We start from the raw sequence: 18,240 nt of genomic DNA, 5'->3' as shown, positions 1-18,240 counted from the left end.
GACGGAAGAGGCTTCAGGGCCACCTCGGAATGGTCCAAGCATCGGACGCGCTTGGGGCGACTGCCAGTGCCAACCCCTTATCCCGCGATGCGTCCGATACACAGATGGTTCCAAGGCGGCCGAGGAGCCTCACCGCATAGCAATCGGGGGTGCGAGGCGAGGGATGGGGCGGGAAGGCCCCAACGGCTAGACGGAAGAGGCTTCAGGGCCGCCTAGGAATGGTCCAAGCATCGGACACGCTTGGGGCGACTACCAGTGACAGCCCCCTATCCCGCGATGCGTCCGATACGAAGATGGTTCCAAGGCGGCCGAGGAGCCTCACCGCATAGCAATCGGGGTGCGAGGTGGGGGATGCGGCGAGATGGCCCCAACGGCTAGACGGAAGAGGCCACAGGGCCGCGTCGGAATAGTCCAAGCATCGGACGCGCTTGGGGCGACTACCAGTGACAACCCCTTATCCCGCGATGCGTCCGATACGAAGATAGTTCCAAGGCGGCCGAGGAGCCTCACCGCATAGCAATCGGGGTGCGAGGTGGGGGATGCGGCGAGATGGCCCCAACGGCTAGACGGAAGAGGCTGCAGGGCCGCCTCGGAATAGTCCAAGCATCGGACGCGCTTGGGGCCACTACCAGTGACAACCCCTTATCCCGCGATGCGTCCGATACGAAGATAGTTCCAAGGCGGCCGAAGAGCCTCACCGCATAGCAATCGGGGTGCGAGGTGGGGGATGCGGCGAGATGGCCCCAACGGCTAGACGGAAGAGGCCACAGGGCCGCCTCGGAATAGTCCAAGCATCGGACGCGCTTGGGGCGACTACCAGTGACAACCCCTTATCCCGCGATGCGTCCGATACGAAGATAGTTCCCAGGCGGCCGAGGAGCCTCACCGCATAGCAATCGGGGTGCGAGGCGAGGGATGCGGCGAGATGGCCCCAAAGGCTAGACGGAAGAGGCTGCAGGGCTGCCTCGGAATAGTCCAAGCATCGGACGCGCTTGGGGCGACTACCACTGCCAACCCCTTATCCCGCGATGCGTCCGATACACAGATAGTTCCGAGGCGGCCGAGGAGGTGGGGGATGCAGCGAGATGGCCCCAACGGCTAGACGGAAGAGGCTGCAGGGCCGCCTCGGAATAGTCCAAGCATCGGACGCGCTTGGGGCGACTACCAGTGACAACCCCTTATCCCGCGATGCGTCCGATACACAGATAGTTCCGAGGCGGCCAAGGAGCCTCACCGCATAGCAATCGTGGTGCGAGGTGGGGGATGCGGCGAGATGGCCCCAACGGCTAGACGGAAGAGGCTGCAGGGCCGCCTCGGAATGGTCCAAGCATCGGATGCGCTTGGGGCGACTACCACTGCCAACCCCTTATCCCGCGATGCGTCCGATACACAGATAGTTCCAAGGCGGCCGAGGAGCCTCACAGCATAGCAATCAGGGTGCGAGGCGAGGGATGCGGCGAGAAAGCCCCAACGGCTAGAGGGAAGAGGCTTCAGGTCCGCCTCGGAATGGTCCAAGCATCGGACGCGCTTGGGGCGACTACCAGTGACAACCCCTTATCCCGCGACGCGTCCGATACACAGATAGTTCCAAGGCGGCCGAGGAGCCTCACCGCATAGCAATCGGGGTGCGAGGCGAGGGATGCGGCGAGAAGGACCCAACGGCTACACGGAAGAGGCTTCGGGGCCGCCTCGGAATGGTCCAAGCATCGGACGCGCTTGGGGCGACTACCAGTGACAACCCCTTATCCCGCGACGCGTCCGATACACAGACAGTTCCAAGGCGGCCGAGGAGCCTCACCGCATAGCAATCGGGGTGCGAGGCGAGGGATGCGGCGAGAAGGACCCAACGGCTACACGGAAGAGGCTTCGGGGCCGCCTCGGAATGGTCCAAGCATCGGACGCGCTTGGGGCGACTACCAGTGACAACCCCTTATCCCGCGACGCGTCCGATACACAGATAGTTCCAAGGCGGCCGAGGAGCCTCACCGCATAGCAATCGGGGTGCGAGGCGAGGGATGCGGCGAGAAGGACCCAACGGCTAGACGGAAGAGGCTTCGGGTCCGCCTCGGAATGGTCCAAGCATCGGACGCGCTTGGGGCGACTACCAGTGACAACCCCTTATCCCGCGACGCGTCCGATACACAGATAGTTCCAAGGCGGCCGAGGAGCCTCACCGCATAGCAATCGGGGTGCGAGGCGAGGGATGCGGCGAGAAGGACCCAACGGCTAGACGGAAGAGGCTTCGGGTCCGCCTCGGAATGGTCCAAGCATCGGACGCGCTTGGGGCGACTACCAGTGACAACCCCTTATCCCGCGACGCGTCCGATACACAGATAGTTCCAAGGCGGCCGAGGAGCCTCACCGCATAGCAATCGGGGTGCGAGGCGAGGGATGCGGCGAGAAGGACCCAACGGCTAGACGGAAGAGGCTTCGGGTCCGCCTCGGAATGGTCCAAGCATCGGACGCGCTTGGGGCGACTACCAGTGACAACCCCTTATCCCGCGACGCGTCCGATACACAGATAGTTCCGAGGCGGCCGAGGAGCCTCACCGCATAGCAATCGGGGTGCGAGGCGAAGGATGCGGCGAGAAGGACCCAACGGCTAGACGGAAGAGGCTTCGGGTCCGCCTCGGAATGGTCCAAGCATCGGACGCGCTTGGGGCGACTACCAGTGACAACCCCTTATCCCGCGACGCGTCCGATACACAGATAGTTCCAAGGCGGCCGAGGAGCCTCACCGCATAGCAATCGGGGTGCGAGGCGAGGGATGCGGCGAGAAGGACCCAACGGCTAGACGGAAGAGGCTTCAGGGCCGCCTCGGAATGGTCCAAGCATCGAACGCGCTTGGGGCGACTACCAGTGACAACCCCTTATCCCGCGACGCGTCCGATACACAGATAGTTCCGAGGCGGCCGAGGAGCCTCACCGCATAGCAATCGGGGTGCGAGGCGAGGGATGCGGCGAGAAGGACCCAACGGCTAGACGGAAGAGGCTTCAGGGCCGCCTCGGAATGGTCCAAGCATCGGACGCGCTTGGGGCGACTACCAGTGACAACCCCTTATCCCGCGACGCGTCCGATACACAGATAGTTCCGAGGCGGCCGAGGAGCCTCACCGCATAGCAATCGGGGTGCGAGGCGAGGGATGCGGCGAGAAGGACCCAACGGCTAGACGGAAGAGGCTTCAGGGCCGCCTCGGAATGGTCCAAGCATCGGACGCGCTTGGGGCGACTACCAATGACAACCCCTTATCCCGCGACGCGTCCGATACACAGATAGTTCCGAGGCGGCCGAGGAGCCTCACCGCATAGCAATCGGGGTGCGAGGCGAGGGATGCGGCGAGAAGGACCCAACGGCTAGACGGAAGAGGCTTCAGGGCCGCCTCGGAATGGTCCAAGCATCGGACGCGCTTGGGGCGACTACCAGTGACAACCCCTTATCCCGCGACGCGTCCGATACACAGATAGTTCCGAGGCGGCCGAGGAGCCTCACCGCATAGCAATCGGGGTGCGAGGCGAGGGATGCGGCGAGAAGGACCCAACGGCTAGACGGAAGAGGCTTCAGGGCCGCCTCGGAATGGTCCAAGCATCGGACGCGCTTGGGGCGACTACCGTTGCCAACCCCTTATCCCGCGATGCGTCTGATACACAGATAGTTCCGAGGCGGCCGAGGAGCCTCACCGCATAGCAATCGGGTTGCGAGGCAGATTATTGGGAAGGGAACCCCCTGGGATGCGGCTCAAGCAGTGCCCAAAGGGACTGGAATGCGGAATCACATCGAGAGACCCAAATGCTATACGAGGGCTCAAATCGAATTATCGATTTGGCCACGACATGGACGCATCGGAACGACTACCTTTGCCGAACCACTCGCAATTGCATCCATACCGAAACCAATAGACATTTCCGTTAGAGCCCTCGCATAGCATTCGGGAATCTCGCATGCCCCTCTAAATCGACCAATGCTGGCGCTCAATGAAAATCCGAGCGCTACCACCGTTCGAGCGCCAGCATTGGTCGAGTTAGAGGGGCACGGGGGAGAATGCTCCAGTCAACACCTCCCCTATATAAGTTATTTGTCCGATTCTCGCACAACCGTAGTCTGCCTCGTCGAATCAAACAACGGTCCCAGATTCCGACTTCCGTTCCGTAGAGACCCAAAAGCTAGATGGAGGCTCGCAAGAAAGAGAGTCGGCGCATAGCAATCGGGTTTCTCGAACGTTTAGGGACCGAGCTCACTTGCGGATAGGGCAAAATCCGCCAAGCAACCCAAAAGCTAGACGGGGGCTCGAATCGAATCGCCTAGGCGGCCACAACAACGACGTGTTGGATCGACTACCAGTGCCAAACCATTCAGCAAGACTAGTCTGTGTCGAGGCCGGATAGAGATTCTCAGAGAGCGCCCGCATAGCATTTAGGAGACCTGCCGCGTCCCTCACACTCGACAAATGGTGGTGCACGTTTATAAATCCGAGCGATCCCAACCCTTTCAAGCACCAACATCGGTCGAGATAGAGGGGCACGGAGGGGGCTGCGTGAGACAACACAGTCCCCTATATAAGTTATTTGTCCGATTCTCACACATCCGAAGAATGGTCATCAAATCGGACAACAGCCCAAACTTCCGACTTCCGTCCCAGAAAGCCCAAGAGCTATCTAAAACGTTCATGGCCGGAACTCGATCGCGGCTATACCAGTCCGCCAAGCAACCCAAAAGCTAGACTGGAGCTCTAGTCGAATCACCTCTGTGGCCATTGCAAGGACGTGTTGGAGCGACTACCATTGCCGAACCATTCCGCAGGTCGAGTCCATACCAAGGCCGCATAGAGATTCACGATGAGCTCCTGCATAGCAATCAGGAGACTTGCCGTGTCCATCACAATCGATAAATCCTGGTGCAAGATTTTTGCATCCGAGCGCTCCAACCAGTCGAGCACCAGCATCAATCGACATAAACGGGCACGGGGGGAGGATGCTCGAGAACACTACCTCCCCTATATAAGTTATTTGTCCGATTCTCAAGCAGCCGAAGTCTGGTCATCGAATCGGGTCAAAGACCACAACTTCCGACTTTACCCACAATGCAAGTCATCGAATCGAACATCGGCCCCCGAGTCGGACTCCATGCGTATGTCAGGTCATCGGACCCAAATTCCGCCTTCCTGCGCATGGCGGGCCATCAATATCAACTCGGTCATCGGACCCAAACTCCGCCTTTTTGCGTATGGCACGCCTTCAAATCGGTCATCGGACCCAAATTCCGCCTTCCTGTGCATGGCGGGCCATCAACATCAACTCGGTCATCGGACCCAAATTCCGCCTTTCTGCGCATGGCACGCCATCAACTCGGTCATCGGACCCAAATTCCGCCTTCCTGCGCATGGCAGGTCATCGGACACAAATTCAGACCTCGCCAATATGCCTACGTATCGAATCGGTCATCGGACCCAACTTCCGACTTCATCCATACTGTAGGGTCTTTGAGGTTGGCGCGGTGCGCTCAACCCAGGGAGTCGACCCATCGAAGCATACACCTCCCCTATATAAGCTATTTGTCCGATTCCCACACCTGTGTAGTTTGCACCTCTGACCAGGACATCGACCCCAACTTCCGAACTCGACTGCAACGACGGCACCAGCGCCTTGGTGCGCACCTTGCGACGCACAGTCCCAACATTCGCCTTCCTGCACATGGCAGGTCATCGGACCCAAATTCCGACCTCGCGAGTATGCCTACATATCGAATCGGTCATCGGACCCAACTTCCGACTTCATCCATACCGTAGGGTCTTTGAGGTTGGCGCGGTGCGCTCAACCCGGGGAGTCGACCCAACGAAGCATACACCTCCCCTATATAAGCTATTTGTCCGATTCCCACACCTGTGTAGTTTGCACCTCCGATCAAGACATCGACCCCAACTTCCGAACTCGCCTCCAACGACCGAACCAGCGCCTTGGTGCGCACCTTGCAACGCACAGTGCCAACATTCGCCTTCCTGCACGTGGCAGGTCATCGGACCCAAATTCCGACCTCGCGAGTATGCCTACATATCGAATCGGTCATCGGACCCAACTTCCGACTTCATCCATACCGTAGGGTCTTTGAGGTTGGCGCGGTGCGCTCAACCCGGGGAGTCGACCCAACGAAGCATACACCTCCCCTATATAAGCTATTTGTCCGATTCCCACACCTGTGTAGCTTGCACCTCCGATCAGGACATCGACCCCAACTTCCGAACTCGACTAAAAAGACCGCACCAGCGCCTTGGTGTGCACCTTGCAACGCACAGTGTCAACATTCGCCTTCCTGCACATGGCAGGTCATCGGACCCAAATTCCGACCTCATGAGCATACCTACTAATCGAATCGGTCATCGGACCCAACTTCCGACTTCATCCATACCGTAGGGTCTTTGAGGTTGGCGCGGTGCGCTCAACCTGGGGAGTCGACCCATCGAAGCATACACCTCCCCTATATAAGCTATTTGTCCGATTCCGACACCTGTGTAGTTTGCACCTCCGCTCAGGACATCGACCCCAACTTCCGAACTCGCCTGCAACGACCGAACCAGCGCCTTGGTGCGCACCAAAAGTGCGCACTTTTGGAGGGCACTTTTCTGCGCTCCAAAGGTGCGCACTTTTGGAGGGCACTTTTTGGAGGGCACTTTTCTGCGCTCCAAAGGTGCGCACTTTTGGAGGGCACTTTTTGGAGGGCACTTTTCTGCGCTCCAAAGGTGCGCACTTTTGGAGGGCACTTTTTGGAGGGCACTTTTCTGCGCTCCAAAGGTGCGCACTTTTGGAGGGCACTTTTTGGAGGGCACTTTTCTGCGCTCCAAAGGTGCGCACTTTTGGAGGGCACTTTTTGGAGGGCACTTTTCTGCGCTCCAAAGGTGCGCACTTTTGGAGGGCACTTTTTGGAGGGCACTTTTCTGCGCTCCAAAGGTGCGCACTTTTGGAGGGCACTTTTTGGAGGGCACTTTTCTGCGCTCCAAAGGTGCGCACTTTTGGAGGGCACTTTTTGGAGGGCACTTTTCTGCGCTCCAAAGGTGCGCACTTTTGGAGGGCACTTTTTGGAGGGCACTTTTCTGCGCTCCAAAGGTGCGCACTTTTGGAGGGCACTTTTTGGAGGGCACTTTTCTGCGCTCCAAAGGTGCGCACTTTTGGAGGGCACTTTTGTGCACTCCAAAGGTGCGCACTTTTGGAGGGCACTTTTCCTGTGCTCCAAAGGTGCACACCTAGGTGAGCACCTTCGACCACACCTTGTAGCACACCAAACTCTGACTTTCGACTTCATCCGCAATGCAGGGTCTTTGAGGTTGGCGCAATGCGCACAACCAGGGGAGTCGACCCATCAAACCCAACACCTCCCCTATATAAGCTATTTGTCTGATTCTCATACATGCGTAGCCTGCAGGAGCAATTAGGACATCGACCCCAACTTTCGGCTTCTAAACGAAAACAAGGTCTTTGAGGTTGGTGTAATGCGAACAACTAGGGGAGTCAACCCATCAAACCCAACACCTCCCCTATATAAGCTATTTGTCTGATTCTCATACATGTGTAGTCTACAGGAGCAATTAGGACATCGACCCCAACTTTTGACTTCTTAACGAAAACAAGGTCTTTGAGGTTGACGTAATGCGCACAACCAGGGGAGTCGACCCATCAAACCCAACACCTCCCCTATATAAGCTATTTGTCCGATTCTCATACATGTGTAGCCTGCAGGAGCCATTAGGACATTGACCCCAACTTTTGACTTCTTAACGAAAACAAGGTCTTTGAGGTTGGCGTAATGCGCACAACCAAGGGAGTTGACCCATCAAACCCAACACCTCCCCTATATAAGCTATTTGTCTGATTCTCATACATGTGTAGCCTGCAACAACGATTAGGACATCCACCCCAACTTCTGAATTCGTCTGCGTTGACCGCACCAAAGGTGCACGCCTTGGTGCTCACCAAAATCCGACTTCCGACTTCTTCTGCTATGCGGGGTCTTTGAGGTTGGCGCAGTGCGCACAACCAGGGGAGTCAACCCACCGAATGCAACACCTCCCCTATATAAGCTATTTGTCTGATTCTCATACATGCGTAGACTGCAGCAATGATTAGGACATCCACCCCAACTTTTGACTTCTTAAACAAGACAGGGTCTTTGAAGTTGGTGCAGTGCACACAACCAGGGGAGTCGACCCATCAAACGCAACACCTCCCCTATATAAAGCTATTTGTCCGATTCTCATACGTGTAGTCTGCAGCAGCGATTAGGACATCGACCCCAACTTCCGAATTCGTTTGCATTGACCGCACCAAAGGTGCACGCCTTGGTGTGCACCCTGGAGTGCACTTTGGTGCTCACCTCGGTGCACACTTTGGTGTGCACCTCGGTGTGCACCAAAGGTGCGCACCTTGGAGCGCACCAAAGGTGTACACTTTGGAGCGCACCACATAGGGTCTTTGAGAGGTTGGCGCAGTGCGCACACCAAGGTGGGTGTTGAGGTGCGTGCCGAGGTGGGTGGGTGCTAGGGTGCGCTCCATGGTGGGTGCCAGGGTGGGTGCGTGCTAGGGTGGATTCCAAAGAGGGTCATAGGGTGGGTGCCAAGGTGGGTTGGTGATATAGTGGGTTCAAAGGTGGGTACTAGGGTGGGTTCCAAGGTGGGTCACAAGTTGGGTGCCAGGATGCGTGGGTGTTAGGTTGGGTGCCAAGGTGGGCTCCTGCGTGGGTGGGTGCTAGGGTGGGTTTCAAGGTGGACGCGAGGGCGGGTGCCAAGGTGGGTAACAAGTTGGGTGTTAGGATGGGTGAGTGCTAGAGTGGGTGCCAAGGTGGGTGGGTGCTAAGGTGGATGCCAAGGTGGTTCACAGGGTGGGTGGGTTCTAGGGTGAGTTCCAAGGTGGGTCACAGGTTCAGTGCTAGGGTGGGTGTCAAGGCGGGTGTCGAGGTGCCTGGGTGCTAGGGTGTGGATGCCAATGTGGGTCATAGGGTGGGTACTAGGGTGGGCTGCAATGTGGGTGCCAAGGTGGGTAACATGCTCGGTGGGTTCTAAATTGGGTGCCAGGGTGGGTGTGCACCCACCTTGCCCGAGGTGGGTGCCAAGGTGCCAGTGTGGGTGGGTGCTAAGGTGGATGCCAAGGTGGGTGAGAAGGTGGGTGATAGGTTGAGTGGTAGGATGGGTGGGTGCCAAGATGGGTCACAGGGTGGGTGCAAGGGTGGGTAGGTGCTAGGGTTGGTGTCAGGGTGGGTGGGTGCTAGGTTGGGTTCCAAGGTGGGTGCGAGGGTGAGTGTCAAGGTGGGTCACAGGTTAGGTGCTAGGATGGGTGAGTGCTAGGGTGCAAAGGTGCCAGGGTGGGTGCTAGGATGGGTCGATGCTAGGGTGAGTGGCAAGGTGGGTCCACAAGTGTCAAGGTGGGTGCCGAGGTGGGTGCCAAGTCGGCGACTGCTATGGTGGATGCCAAGGTGGGTCACGGGGTGGGTGCCAAGTTGCTAGGTTGGGTTCCAAGGTGGGTGCCAACGTGGGTGCTAGGGTGCGTGGGTTAAAGGGTGTGTCACAACGTGGGTGCCAGGATGGGTGCGCACCCACACTGGCCAAGACGGGTGCGGGTGCAAGGTTGGGTTCCAAGCCCGGTCACAGGCTGGGTGCTAGGATGGGTGGGTGCCAAGGTGGGCACCAGGGTGGGTGCACCCACCCTGGCCAAGGTGGGTCACGGGGTGGGTCCTAGGGTGGGTAACGGGGTGGGTACTAAGGTGCGTGCCAAGGTGGGTCATAGGGTGGGTGCCAAGGTGGGCACCAGGGTGGGTGTGCACCAACCCTAGCCAGGGTAGGTCACGGGGTGGTTGTCGGGGTGGGCGTCAAGGAGCCAAGGTGGGTGGCAAGTAGCCAAGTTGCGTGCCAAGGTGGGTGTCGGGGTGGGTGCCAAGGATCCAAGGTGGGTGCCAAGGAACCAAGGTGGGTGTCTGGGTGGGTGCCGAGGTGGGAGCCAGGGTGGGTCCCAAGGTGAGTGCAAAGGTGGGTGCCAGGGTCAAGGTGAGTGCCAATGTGGGTTCCAAGGTGCCAGGGTCAGGGTGAGTGCCAATGTGGGTTCAAAGGTGCTAAGTTGGGTGCGAGGTTGGGTGCGAGGGTGGGTGGGTGCCAAGGTGTGCTAGGTGGAAGCCCGGGTGGGTCGGCATCCCATGGGTGTCGAGTTGGGTGCCTGATGGGTGCTTCTTGTCAAGTTTTAGTCGTCGGGACTCATTTCGAGCCTTAGAGGTCGTTTCTTGTCCGGTTGCCCTGTCTTCGACCTGGGAACCCAATTTTGGTCCTCGGGTCCCATTTTTTTTTGTCTCGCATCCCACTTTTGGCCTGTGGCCTTTTCGGGGTCGATTCTCGTTTTGGGCATCAGAGCATGTTTCTTCTCCTAAAACCCAATATTTGTTTATTAAGTCTCGGAACACATTTTTGTTCTCGTGGACCCATCATGGGTCTTGGAACGCATTTGTGGTCCTTGGGTCCCATTTTGCATCCCGAAACTTGTGTTTTGGTGCTTGATCCCTATTTTGGGTGCCCACCTTGCACCAAGTGCGCACCCGGGGCAAACCGAGCGCCTTGGTGCACCGGGGCAAGATCGAGCGTGCACCCGAGGCGCCCCGAACATGCACCAAGGTGCACTCGGCCCACATGTGAGCGCAGGTCGTTGCGCCCGAGGTGGTGTGTGGGCACCGCGTTGCAGACGGGACACTGCACGCACACGACGCCCCCTCCAGGTGCACGCACGTAGGCCGGGCCGGGTGCACACCCGACGCCCTAGCAAGGTGCGCGCACCCGGGCAGGGCTCACACTTGGCGAACGGGGCGCACTTCGCGAGGGAGGGTGTGCACCTCGACGGGGGTGGGTGGCCGGGGTGGATTCGCACGTGGGTCGCGGTTTGCTAAGTACACACTGCGACAAGCTCATAACGGGTGCGATCATACCAGCATTAGTGCACCGGATCCCATCAGAACTCCGCAGTTAAGCGCGCTTGGGCCGGAGTAGTACTGGGATGGGTGACCTCCCGGGAAGTCCCGGTGTTGCACCCTTTTTTAGTTTTTCGCCGGGCGTCGCAATGCTATTTGAATAAACCTTTTGCCCGTTTGCGTTCTCGTCGGGGCCGGGCCGGGCCGGGGTGCGCTGCCCGCACTACCGCGCGCGCTGGGGGCGACACCGAGCGCGCACCCGAGGCACCCCGAGCACACAGGCCACGGTGCAACCCGGGCGTTGTGCGCGCACCCCGGTGCGCCCGAGGTGCTGCGCGCGCACCCAGGTGAAATCGGTGTGCACCTCGGCCAGTGCGCGCTCGGTCGAGTCGCGCACGTTGGCCAAGGTGCACGGTGATGTTTCTTACTCTAAGGTTCCGCACCAGACGCCCGGGACAGGTGAGCGAAGCTGGGCGGGGCCGGGTGCGCGGCCGGGGCAGGTGCACGCAGCTGGAGAGAGCTTTGGAGCACACTTCGGAGCGCACCAATGATGCGCTCCATTCAAAAGTTTCCTGAAAAGGCAAAAAAAGTTGAGATTATAGAATTTCCCACTTGAGAGATTGTAAAAAAAAAAAATTTAAAATGAAGGAAACGCGGGTGCCAAGGTGTGCGCAGCCCAGCCAAGGTGTGCGCACCAAGGCGCCCACCCTGGCGAAGGTGCACGCAAGGTGCGCACCCGAGGCAAACCGGACAATTAACCCAACTTTCGACTTCGCGCGCACCTTGGAGCGCACTTCGGAGCGCTCCTTGGTGCGCACCAATCTTGGGCACCTCGGAGTGCACCATGGCGCCCACCAAGGTGCGCACCCGGGGCAAACCGAGCTCCGACTTCGTGCGCACCTTGGAGCGCACGAAAGGTGCGCACCATGGCGCCCACCAAGGTGCGCAGCCCAGCCAAGGCGTGCGCATCAAGGTGCGCACCCTGGCGAAGGTGCGCACCCGGGGCAAACCGAGCTCCGACTTCGTGCGCACCTTGGAGCGCACAAAAGGTGCGCAACCCAGCCAAGGTGTGCGCACCCCGGTCAAACCGAGCTCCGAATCGTGCGCACCAGAGGTGCACGCCATCGTGCGCACCTTGGAGCACACTTCGGAGCCCTCCTTGGTGCGCGCCGATGTTGCGCACCTCGGAGCGCACCCGGGGAAAACAATGCAATTAACCCGACTTTCGACTTCGTGGGCACCTCGGAGCGCTCTCGGGTTCGCACCTCGGAGCACACCGAGGTGCGCACCTTTGATGCGCTGCCTTCACCAATTTCCAGAAAAGGCAAGAAAACATTGAGAAGGTGTGCGCACCGAGGTGCCCACCCTGGCGAAGGTGCACGCGAGGTGCGCACCCGGGGCAAACCGGGCTCCGACTTCGTGCACGCCGCACCTTGGAGCACACTTCGGAGCGCTCCTTGGTGCGCACCAGGGCGCGCAACCCAGCCGAGGTGCCCACCCCGGCGAAGGTGCACGCGAGGTGCGCACCCGGGGCAAACCGGGCTCCGACTTCGTGCACGCCATGGTGCCCACCGCGGCGAAGGTGCACGCGAGGTGCGCACCCGGGGCAAACCGGGCTCCGACTTCGTGCACGCCGCACCTTGGAGCACACTTCGGAGCGCTCCTTGGTGCGCACCATGGTGCCCACCAGGGCGCGCAACCCCGCCGAAGGTGCACGCGAGGTGCGCACCCGGGGCAAACCGGGCTCCGACTTCGTGCACGCCGCACCTTGGAGCACACTTCGGAGCGCTCCTTGGTGCGCACCATGGTGCCCACCAGGGCGCGCAACCCCGCCGAAGGTGCACGCGAGGTGCGCACCCGGGGCAAACCGGGCTCCGACTTCGTGCACGCCATGGTGCGCACCGCGGCGAAGGTGCGCACCCGGGGCAAACCGGGCTCCGACTTCGTGCACGCCGCACCTTGGAGCACACTTCGGAGCGCTCCTTGGTGCGCACCAGGGCGCGCAACCCAGCCGAGGTGCCCACCCCGGCGAAGGTGCACGCGAGGTGCGTACCCGGGGCAAACCGGGCTCCGACTTCGTGCACGCCGCACCTTGGAGCACACTTCGGAGCGCTCCTTGGTGCGCACCATGGTGCCCACCAGGCCGCGCAACCCAGCCAAGGTGTGCGCACCAAGGTGCACGCGAGGTGCGCACCCGGGGCAAACCGGGGTCCGACTTCGTGCACGCCGCACCTTGGAGCACACATCGGGGCGCTCCCGGGTTCGCACCGGCGTTGCGCACCGTGGTGGGCACCTCGGAGCACACCAAGGTGGGCAGCGAGGTGCGCACCTTTGATGCGATGCCTTCACTAATTTCCATAAAAGGCAAAAAAAAAACGAGATTTTAAAATTTCCGTTTTGAAAGATAGTGAGAAAAAGGGAATGCTGGTGCCATCTTGAGCCCGCCCTGGTGCGCAGCCCAGCCAAGGTGTGCGCACCAAGGTGCCCACCCTGGCGAAGGTGCGCGCCCGGGCAATTAATCCAACTTCCAACTTCGCGCGCGCCAGGGTGGGAGCGCACCCAACAACCGGGCCTGGGAAGAGCCAATGCGAGAAACCCCACCAAACGCTCTGACAAAAAAAGAGGGGGCGCTCCAGTAACCCCGCTTCGGAGCGCACCCTGGGCAAACCCAGCCAAGGTGCCCACCCCGGCCAAGGTGCAGGCGAGGTGCGCACCCGGGGCAAACCGGGCTCCGACAACGTGCACGCCGCACCTTGGAGCACACTTCGTAGCGCTCCCGGGTGCGCACCTCAGAGCACACCAAGGTGGGCAGCGAGGTGCGCACCTTTGATGCGCTGCCTTCACTAATTTCCAGAAAAGGCAAAAAAAAAAGGAGATTTTAAAATTTCCGTTTTGAAAGATAGTGAAAAAAACGGAACGCGCGTGCCATCTTGAGCCCGCCCTGGTGCGCAGCCCAGGTAAGGTGCCCACCCTGGCAAAGGTGCGCACCCGGGCAATTAACCCTACTTCCGACTTCGTGCGCGCCAGGGTGGCAACCGGGCCTCGGAAGAGCCAATGCGAGAAACCCCACCAAACGCTCCGACAAAAAAAGAGGCGGCGCTCCAATAACCCCGCTTCGGAGCGCAGCCGGGGCAAACCCAGCCAAGGTGCCCACCCCGACGAAGGTGCACGCGAGGTGCGCACCCGGGGCAAACCGGGCTCCGACAACGTGCACGCAGCACCTTGGAGCACACTTCGAAGCACTCCCGGGTGCCCACCGGCGTTGCGCACCGTGGTGGGCAGCGAGGTGCGCACCTTTGATGCGCTGCCTTCACTAATTTCCAGAAAAAGGCAAAAAAAAATGAGATTTTAAAATTTCCGTTTTGAAAGATAGTGAAAAAAAAGGAACGCGGGTGCCATCTTGAGCCCGCCCTGGTGCGCAGCCCAGGCAAGGCATGCGCACCAAGGTGCCCACCCGAGGTGCACACCCGGGGCAAACCGGGCTCCGACTTCGTGCAGGCCGCACCTTGGAGCACACTTCGGAGCGCTCCTTGGTGCGCACCATGGTGCCCACCAGGGCGCGCAACCCAGCCAAGGTCTGCACACCAAGGTGCCCACCCCGGCGAAGGTGCACGCGAGGTGCGCACCCGGGGCAAACCGGGCTCCGACTTCGTGCACGCCATGGTGCCCACCGCGGCGAAGGTGCACGCGAGGTGCGCACCCGGGGCAAACCGGGCTCCGACTTCGTGCACGCCGCACCTTGGAGCACACTTCGGAGCGCTCCTTGGTGCGCACCATGGTGCCCACCAGGGCGCGCAACCCAGCCAAGGTGTGCGCACCAAGGTGCACGCGAGGTGCGCACCCGGGGCAAACCGGGGTCCGACTTCGTGCACGCCGCACCTTGGAGCACACATCGGAGCGCTCCCAGGTTCGCACCAGCGTTGCGCACCTTTGATGCGCTGCCTTCACTAATTTCAAGAAAAGGCAAAAAAAAACGAGATTTTAAAATTTCCGTTCTGAAAGATAGTGAAAAAAACGGAACGCGGGTGCCATCTTGAGCCCTTCCTGGTGCGCAGCCCAGGCAAGTTGTGCGCACCAAGGTGCCCACCCTGGCGGAGGTGCGCGCCCGGGGCAATCCGGGCTCCGACTTCGTGCACTGCATGGTGCCCACCAAGGCGCGCAACCCAGCCAAGGTGCCCACCGCAGCGAAGGTGCACGCGAGGTGCGCACCCGAGGTGCACACCCGGGGCAAACCGGGCTCCGACTTCGTGCACGCCGCACCTTGGAGCACACTTCAGAGCGCTCCTTGGTGCGCACCAGGGCGCGCAACCCAGCCGAGGTGCCCACCCCGGCGAAGGTGCACGCGAGGTGCGCACCCGGGGCAAACCGGGCTCCGACTTCGTGCACGCCATGGTGCCCACCGCGGCGAAGGTGCGCACCCGGGGCAAACCGGGCTCCGACTTCGTGCACGCCGCACCTTGGAGCACACTTCGGAGCGCTCCTTGGTGCGCACCATGGTGCCCACCAGGCCGCGCAACCCAGCCAAGGTGTGCGCACCAAGGTGCACGCGAGGTGCGCACCCGGGGCAAACCGGGGTCCGACTTCGTGCACGCCGCACCTTGGAGCACACATCGGGGCGCTCCCGGGTTCGCACCGGCGTTGCGCACCGTGGTGGGCACCTCGGAGCACACCAAGGTGGGCAGCGAGGTGCGCACCTTTGATGCGATGCCTTCACTAATTTCCATAAAAGGCAAAAAAAAAATGAGATTTTAAAATTTCCGTTTTGAAAGATAGTGAGAAAAAGGGAATGCTGGTGCCATCTTGAGCCCGCCCTGGTGCGCAGCCCAGCCAAGGTTTGCGCACCAAGGTGCCCACCCTGGCGAAGGTGCGCGCCCGGGCAATTAACCCAACTTCCAACTTCGCGCGCGCCAGGGTGGGAGCGCACCCAACAACCGGGCCTGGGAAGAGCCAATGCGAGAAACCCCACCAAACTCTCTGACAAAAAAAGAGGGGGCGCTCCAGTAACCCCGCTTCGGAGCGCACCCTGGGCAAACCCAGCCAAGGTGCCCACCCCGGCCAAGGTGCAGGCGAGGTGCGCACCCGGGGCAAACCGGGCTCCGACAACGTGCACGCCGCACCTTGGAGCACACTTCGTAGCGCTCCCGGGTGCGCACCTCAGAGCACACCAAGGTGGGCAGCGAGGTGCGCACCTTTGATGCGCTGCCTTCACTAATTTCCAGAAAAGGCAAAAAAAAAAGGAGATTTTAAAATTTCCGTTTTGAAAGATAGTGAAAAAAACGGAACGCGCGTGCCATCTTGAGCCCGCCCTGGTGCGCAGCCCAGGTAAGGTGCCACCCTGGCAAAGGTGCGCACCCGGGCAATTAACCCTACTTCCGACTTCGTGCGCGCCAGGGTGGCAACCGGGCCTCGGAAGAGCCAATGCGAGAAACCCCACCAAACGCTCCGACAAAAAAAGAGGCGGCGCTCCAATAACCCCGCTTCGGAGCGCAGCCGGGGCAAACCAAGCCAAGGTGCCCACCCCGACGAAGGTGCACGCGAGGTGCGCACCCGGGGCAAACCGGGCTCCGACAACGTGCACGCAGCACCTTGGAGCACACTTCGAAGCACTCCCGGGTGCCCACCGGCGTTGCGCACCGTGGTGGGCAGCGAGGTGCGCACCTTTGATGCGCTGCCTTCACTAATTTCCAGAAAAAGGCAAAAAAAAATGAGATTTTAAAATTTCCGTTTTGAAAGATAGTGAAAAAAAAGGAACGCGGGTGCCATCTTGAGCCCGCCCTGGTGCGCAGCCCAGGCAAGGCATGCGCACCAAGGTGCCCACCCGAGGTGCACACCCGGGGCAAACCGGGCTCCGACTTCGTGCAGGCCGCACCTTGGAGCACACTTCGGAGCGCTCCTTGGTGCGCACCATGGTGCCCACCAGGGCGCACCCGAGGCAAACCGGGCTCCGACTTCGTGCACGCCGCACCTTGGAGCACACATCGGAGCGCTCCCAGGTTCGCACCAGCGTTGCGCACCTTTGATGCGCTGCCTTCACTAATTTCCAGAAAAGGCAAAAAAAAACGATATTTTAAAATTTCCGTTCTGAAAGATAGTGAAAAAAACGGAACGCGGGTGCCATCTTGAGCCCTTCCTGATGCGCAGCCCAGGCAAGTTGTGCGCACCAAGGTGCCCACCCTGGCGGAGGTGCGCGCCCGGGGCAAACCGGGCTCCGACTTCGTGCACTGCATGGTGCCCACCAAGGCGCGCAACCCAGCCAAGGTGCCCACCGCAGCGAAGGTGCACGCGAGGTGCGCACCCGAGGTGCACACCCGGGGCAAACCGGGCTCCGACTTCGTGCACGCCGCACCTTGGAGCACACTTCAGAGCGCTCCTTGGTACGCACCAGGGCGCGCAACCCAGCCAAGGTGCTCACCCCGGCGAAGGTGCACGCGAGGTGCGCACCCGGGGCAAACCGGGCTCGGACTTCGTGCACGCCGCACCTTGGAGCACACATCGGAGCGCTCCCGGGTTCGCACCAGCATTGCGCACCTTTGATGCGCTGCCTTCACTAATTTCCAGAAAAGGCAAAAAAAAGAAAAAAATGAGATTTTAAAATTTCCGTTTTGAAAGATAGTGAAAAAAACGGAACGCGGGTGCCATCTTGAGCCCGCCCTGGTGTGCAGCCCAGGCAAGTTGTGCGCACCAAGGCACCCACCCTGGCCAAGGTGGGTCACGGGGTGGGTCCTAGGGTGGGTAACGGGGTGGGTACTAAGGTGCGTGCCAAGGTGGGTCATAGGGTGGGTGCCAAGGTGGGCACCAGGGTGGGTGTGCACCAACCCTAGCCAGGGTAGGTCACGGGGTGGTTGTCGGGGTGGGCGTCAAGGAGCCAAGGTGGGTGGCAAGTAGCCAAGTTGCGTGCCAAGGTGGGTGTCGGGGTGGGTGCCAAGGATCCAAGGTGGGTGCCAAGGAACCAAGGTGGGTGTCTGGGTGGGTGCCGAGGTGGGAGCCAGGGTGGGTCCCAAGGTGAGTGCAAAGGTGGGTGCCAGGGTCAAGGTGAGTGCCAATGTGGGTTCCAAGGTGCCAGGGTCAGGGTGAGTGCCAATGTGGGTTCAAAGGTGCTAAGTTGGGTGCGAGGTTGGGTGCGAGGGTGGGTGGGTGCCAAGGTGTGCTAGGTGGAAGCCCGGGTGGGTCGGCATCCCATGGGTGTCGAGTTGGGTGCCTGATGGGTGCTTCTTGTCAAGTTTTAGTCGTCGGGACTCATTTCGAGCCTTAGAGGTCGTTTCTTGTCCGGTTGCCCTGTCTTCGACCTGGGAACCCAATTTTGGTCCTCGGGT

At 60.3% G+C, this 18,240-nt stretch overlaps 1 non-coding gene across 1 annotated transcript; it reads left to right on the top strand.

The window, feature by feature from the left end:
• Positions 1-10,931: 10,931 nt before the first annotated feature.
• Positions 10,932-11,050, top strand: LOC131863261 (5S ribosomal RNA). Its single transcript, XR_009362193.1, has one exon. It is a non-coding gene; the product is annotated as a 5S ribosomal RNA (ribosomal RNA).
• Positions 11,051-18,240: the final 7,190 nt, after the last annotated feature.

Source organism: Cryptomeria japonica, unplaced genomic scaffold, assembly GCF_030272615.1.
Source record: "Cryptomeria japonica unplaced genomic scaffold, Sugi_1.0 HiC_scaffold_58, whole genome shotgun sequence".
Lineage (NCBI taxonomy): Eukaryota > Viridiplantae > Streptophyta > Pinopsida > Cupressales > Cupressaceae > Cryptomeria > Cryptomeria japonica.
The sequence above is the reverse complement of the archived record's forward strand: the minus strand, read 5'-3'. Positions and strand labels throughout refer to the sequence as shown.